Source organism: Toxorhynchites rutilus, chromosome 2, assembly GCF_029784135.1.
Source record: "Toxorhynchites rutilus septentrionalis strain SRP chromosome 2, ASM2978413v1, whole genome shotgun sequence".
NCBI classification, from domain to species: Eukaryota; Metazoa; Arthropoda; class Insecta; order Diptera; family Culicidae; genus Toxorhynchites; species Toxorhynchites rutilus.
In genome coordinates this window covers 71,964,652-71,971,271 of record NC_073745.1, presented here as the reverse complement: position 1 = coordinate 71,971,271, position 6,620 = coordinate 71,964,652, and positions in this window count along the sequence as shown.

Below are 6,620 nucleotides of genomic sequence, written 5' to 3'. Positions count from 1 at the left end.
GACCGCATAGTTGACGTAGGATTCCGTTAGGCTATCTATTGATTTTGGATATGTTTGAAGAATTACATCGTTAAACTCTTCGATGATGATTTGGTGACCCTGAAAAGGTTGTTGGGTATTGTTTGTTCACTCCACCAGTATTTACCGAGTGATGATGACAGAACGAAGGTAAACAGTCGTTGGATGGTGCGAATCAGATAAAAGATACCGAAGTGGAACAAGATATGATGAAAACCACCCTCTGTGATCCTAGACGAGATGCCTCCTGCGTTATGTATGGATGAAATAAAGAAAAAAAGCTCACCAATGTAATATAAAATAATTACCAATACCGAACACAATTATCATTTTTTCTCATCAGTATAAACATGGTACTTTAATATTGAGAAAACATACTTGAAATGGAAAAGGTAATTTTCTTTTATAATTTATACTTTCTAAGTGTTTATTCAACTCCATGCGAATTTTAATTGGACTAACAACACCTTATACTTTATGTAGAACATATGGGAGATCACCTTTCTAATATTTCTTCACTTTTCCAATTTTTCTCGCCGTATAAACTTTCCTTGGGTGAAAATGAACACAACAAAACAGACAGCTTAAACCAAACGACCCGTTCTCAAGCCGGAACACACCTTGGTTTTTATTTTGGAAATTGAAATAAATCGTTTCATATCTCAAGTCATTTTTAACAACTGCAACCATATACAATTTTACACTTACACTTGTGCTAAATTTTTCACAATGCATGATCGGTCATTGATATGAAATTTCACGAAGCAACCAACATTAAAGTTCCAAATTTAAATTTTATTAGCTAGAATTAGTCGTACCACTCTGATGTCTCTGTTAGGGAATACTTTTCGGTAGGAACCAAATCTTCCCCTACTTTCATATATTTGCAATGCCGACTTCCCTCAGGTAGCTTGGTTTTGATGTATCTGTTAGGGACCCGCCGCATGTGTCGTCAATTTCGACCAATCAGAGGGTGGGTATTTCCATTAGGATAGGGGCTGAGATTTTTCAATTTTTCGATAGTTAGTTTCATGACATATAATATTTTCTTCAATATACAAAATTGTTATAGAGTGCCGAAATCGATTGACGCAAAAATTTCATCAATACATCATGAAATGACTGAGCAATAGGCATTTGAAATTGGACAATTTTCATGATTTGCTCGATTTTCGATTTTCAATTTGTACCCCAATATGTTCCCGGAAGACGTAATCCTACGTCAAAAATGTAAAACCTTTGTGATTTCAAAAATAACTGAACTTGTAAATAGTTTGATAAGATCAACGACATTTGATGATACTTTGAAAATTGCTAAGTAGTACCTTTGTATGAAACTGGAAGCAAACAAGATAAAGTGAACCATCGTCCAATATCAGTTTTATCAGCGCTTTCCAAAATACCAGAGAAAGTACTGAATCAACAGTTGAAGGACTGTCTCTTCCAAAACCATGTTCCCAAACCAGTTTAAACTAGTTCAGGTTTATCCCAAAATCAAATACTGAATCGGCAACACTGGAACTAATTAATTTTGTCATTGAAGGTTTAGATAAAAGTGAATTTGTAGCATGCGTTTTTATAGATCTCAGGAAAGCGTTTGACTGCATCCCTCACAACATATTAATAGAAAAGCTCAAATATTACGATGTATGCAATTCAGCTTCCAATATTTCAAAATCGTATCTCTCATGTCGGAAACCAATATGTTACGTCAACAACGCTTTGAGTGATCCTATGTTCATTTGCACAGCAATTGGGATAAATCCGAATTGGAATTTCGAGATAAATTCGAATTGGCTTGAACTGAGTACATGGTTTTGGAAGAGATAGTCCTTCAACTGTTGATTCAGTACTTTCTCTGGTATTTTGGTTCACTTTATCTTGTTTGCTTCCAGTTTTATACAAAGGTACTACCTTAGCAATTTTCAAAGTATCATCAAATGTTGCTGATTTTATCATACTACCGTTCTGAATCATATTTCGGACGCTTAAGACATATGATGCAGAAAACAGGTTTAAACTATTTTGTAGTCAACTGCGAAACACTTATCAAACAATCACAGTAAACTGTTAACGATGATGAGAGCTGATGAAACACGGGAAAAATTTAAATATTTATGAACGGGTAAATTCTACGTGCTCACGCTAAGCAAACGTCAAACACAAACGATAGTGAGTAGTGTTGATAGATTTTTGCCCATTATGTTATAATTCAAATGTAGTTCTCATATGAAACGATAGTGAAACCAAGGGATTACTCTAAAGAAGCAATTGTGATATTATTTTTATAGTTATATCATCAGTGCATTAAGCATTTCAAGATATTAGAACAAAGTGTCCGAAATATGATTCAGAACAGTATATACATGTTCAGTTATTGGGACAAACCCTCTTTAACATATTCGTTAATGATCTTCTAAAATTGTCTCTCAACGGAATCTTGCAATGTTATGCAGATGACACTGTCATGCGATGGAAATGTTTATATACAGCCATTCCATGTCAGACCGATATATTGGTTCTCAGATTTTCGTGAAAAGTGGTAGTTTTGTTCTTTATCGCAAAACATTAGACCCGTATTTTGTTATTGGGACCTTTTTTAATTTTGCATGTGCAATGTTTTTCAAACAAAACTAGCTCATTGGCTTTAATTTGATATATCGATCATCTAAATCAGTCCAGCAGTTCAAAAGTTATTCAAAAATTACTGAAAAAGGTCATTTTTGAAAAAAAATAAAAAAAAAGGAAGAAAATTGATTTTTCGGACCACCATAAAATAAAAATGGATTATATCGATTATTTCGAGAATATTGAAATTCGAATGGAAAACAAGATTGATGTTCAAAAGCAGTAATGACTCATCTGGCAAGACTTCAAAGAATAATTCTATGCAATATTTATAATTTTAGTAGTTCTGTATAATGCTGGGCATGAAATTTCTTCTGAGTTGTTATTCGATGGCTATTTACACATTAAACTTTGATTACAGTAGATTATTAGGGGAAAGGGGGGCAGTTTCGGACAACGCTTGTTAAAATTAAGTGGTACAATTTTCAACCAAATTAGAAATATAAGTAAGTTAACAGCCCTTTCACCAACAGCTGTCATATGGTTTGACGTCTCCTGATCGTTTATTCCTTACGAAAACAACACAGTGCCCTTTTTTATACACCTTTCGAAACTTTTGAGCTGGAAGTTGTAAGCATTTCCCTAATTTCTTTGTGAACGATTTAGAAATGAGGGGCTTAGAATGAAAGGGGTGTAAATGATTTGATCGATTTCTCTACATCGACTCTCTCTTTGGGTCATAACTTAGATGCAAATACATTCCCAGCTGTATTTACCAATGTGGAAAATAGATCGGAACCTCATCTATCGGATTCCATAGCAAACTTAAATTGGAAAGTTTTTGCAGTTGAGTTATTAACTAAATAAAAAGTTGATGAAGATAAATAGATCAAGTCACTTACACCCCTTGCATTCTGAGCCCCTCAAATTTAAGTTCACCACCTCAGTTAGTAACTAATATGAAATGAAAAAACGTGCATATAACGGGGAAATAAAGGTCTATTTATCAGATAAAATTATGATTTGTCTTCGGATGGTGGTGGGGCACATTCGGACACTGTTTAATACCTCATAAAATTTGTGTCTGATTGTTGTTTACTAACAAACATCAATTTCGTCTGATTCTCAGACCTAATGATGGTTCGAAACTGCAAAAAGAAAACCGTTAAAACCAGCATCAACGAAGATGAGATGGAAAGAGCTATCGAACTAGTTTCGAATAGAACGTTTTCATGATTCTAGCTCACTAGGTCCATTGTCTTTGCTAATTTCCCAACTAACGGTTGCATAACGGGAAAACTGTTTCTCAATGTTCTGGAACATTTGTAAAAGGTAACAAAAAGCAACGTAAACGAATCAATTTCAAAAAATCTAAAATCAATCAAATAGTCATTGCACTTTGGAAACAATTAAATATTGCCGAGAAAATTGCACAATTCATGTATCTTTTCCACCTTATGTCACAAATCGCTTGCAACCGCTGGATGTTTCAGTTATGGGCCCTTTCAAGCAAAAGCTCTCAGTTTCCCAGAACGATTGGCTACTCAACCATTCTCTGCATCGGCTTATAATGCTTCTTTCAATCTGAGTCAATCTGAGTCAAAATTACAGGTTGCTATCCATTCCCAAGAAAGGTTTTTTCGTACAAGAATTTTGAATGCTCAAAAGATTTCACCTACTGAAGCGGAGGTAGCAACTGACTCATCGGGTAATAAAACAATGCTGCAAAACATTGCGTCTACAGCACAGATAGATTTTACTTTGGCAACTTTATCCCCGAAAAATGTTGAACCTTTTCCAAAAACTTCACCGCGGAAAACCACCACTCGAAAACGGAAGAAAGCAAAATCACGAATTATTACTAACTCTCATAGCAAGCATTTTCCTTTCAGTCAAATACTGATAAACAGAAAAATGCAGAATATGCTGGAAATAAGAGGAAAACGGAAGTAATTGCTGATAAACATTAAATTTAATAATTTTTTTTCGTTGTCCGAAAGTGCCTTAGTACTGTCCGAAACTGCCCCACACGGGGCACATTCGGATAAAAAGGCAATTTTCAAAAATTCGAAAAAACCATTCGTAATCGCATCAACGCACACCTTTAATACGCTCATATGATACATTGATATCCAAATGACAACCAGGGTGAATTCAAGATTTTTTGACGTAGGACTACGTCTAACCGGAAGATATAGGGGGGTGAAATGGAAATCTAGGCACTGAACAAATAGGAAAAAATGCAAGATTTGGAACGCTTATAACTCGAGCATTTCTCAATAGATCGCAAAGGTTTTTGCATCAATTGATAGGAAATATATCCACGCATCTATCATAACGAATAACATTTCATTTTTCTTGAGATAAATAATTGAATAATTGTGAAATATCAAGCATTGTCCAAATGCACTATGTGCCCATTTTTGATTGGTTTATTTTGTGCTCCTCAAATCGTACCGACCAAAACGGGCAACCAGAGCAGCAGCGAAATAGAATGAAGCACGATTGGAAAGGAAAAAGAAAAAAAAATGAACGAAACGTTGGTCGCAGTCTCACACATGCGTAATTCTCGAGCCAGTCAGTCAGCTTAAAAATCCCCGCTCCGCTGCCGTAACGATCATTCTCATTCAAACCGTACACCACATCGGTTCGCATCAAAACACTTCAACAAACCAACCCAAGCAGCCATGTCTGGACATGGCAAAGGAGGAAAAGTGAAGGGAAAGGCAAAATCCCGCTCGAACCGTGTTGATCTGAAATTCCCCGCAAGGGTAGCTAGGCCGAGCGCGTTAGTACCAGTGCACCAGTCCACCTAGCCGGCGTTATATAGTTTCGGCCGCCGAAGTGATCGAGTTAGCTGGCAAAGCTGCTCGCGACGATAAGAAAACCCGCATTCGGAACAGAATACATTCGGTTCGGTGGACATCAAGACAACAGGCAGTTGCAGCGAGTGGCGAGTGGCAAACGCAATCGCAAAACGGCAGCTGGTAGCAGAAGAAAAAAGTTTGTTCTTTATACAAACTGCTTTGGTGGCAAATCCAGAACAAGGCGGCATCGAGGGCGTTCCAAAGGCTTTTTTTCAAAATCACGAGTACTAAGTTTTCTGAATTGGAACCATTCCATAAAACACGGCGCTTATCAGGGCCATTAAACCTTTCAAAAAAGAGTTTACGAAATACAGTTCAATGCTTTCTAAAATAATATCCAAAATAATAATAAAACACAAATTGATTTTTTCATAATTTGTTTGCCAGGATCTGATGAGCATGTGAATTTGGCAGTTGTTCTGAGCTTATTAATAGTTGGGGACTTTCCTGAAAATTCAATTTTCACCAATTCTTAAATTGTTTCCAGATTGAAAGTACAGTAATTTACAATTAGTTCGACATTTAACTAATAGGACGGACATGTAATGCGACATATTTAGTTGGAGATGTTTGTAAACATAGAGATCCAAATTATGACCCCACATTGAAAGTCGACACTGTACCACTGTCATCGCAAATGTTCAATTACAGGTTAAAATCGCCTCCAATGCGACACTGAGTGGCGCTTCGGCACGTCGCATTGAATGTAATTTACTGTACAACATGTCACAAAGCTGGATGGGAAGAAATTTTCCACCTGTGAAAGCTGTGGCGAGTGGCAACAAATCGCTAAACAGAAAGGTTTAGCCGAACAAGATGGGGATATCGAGTGATAAGTGAGTGAGTGCATGTGAATCCAACGAGCGAACAAATCGTAATGAATGTATTTTTCTTTCTTTCTTTCTTTGTTTTTAAGAGGCTTTAAACTTTGAAGTTCATTCGCCTCTAGCCCAGTGGAGAGCCACAATAAAACCAGCCCAGAGGAGACTGTCGAAAGGGAAACCAAAAAACGCAAAAACACAACATCAAAGGTTCTTTTCAGAACCACCAACATGTTCATAAAGAGTAAACAGTACACTAATCCATTTTTCAGGTAGATAGGTAGGTATTGACGTAGGAGAAGAAAATAAAACAATATATTTAAAATATATATTTAACAAGAGCTGT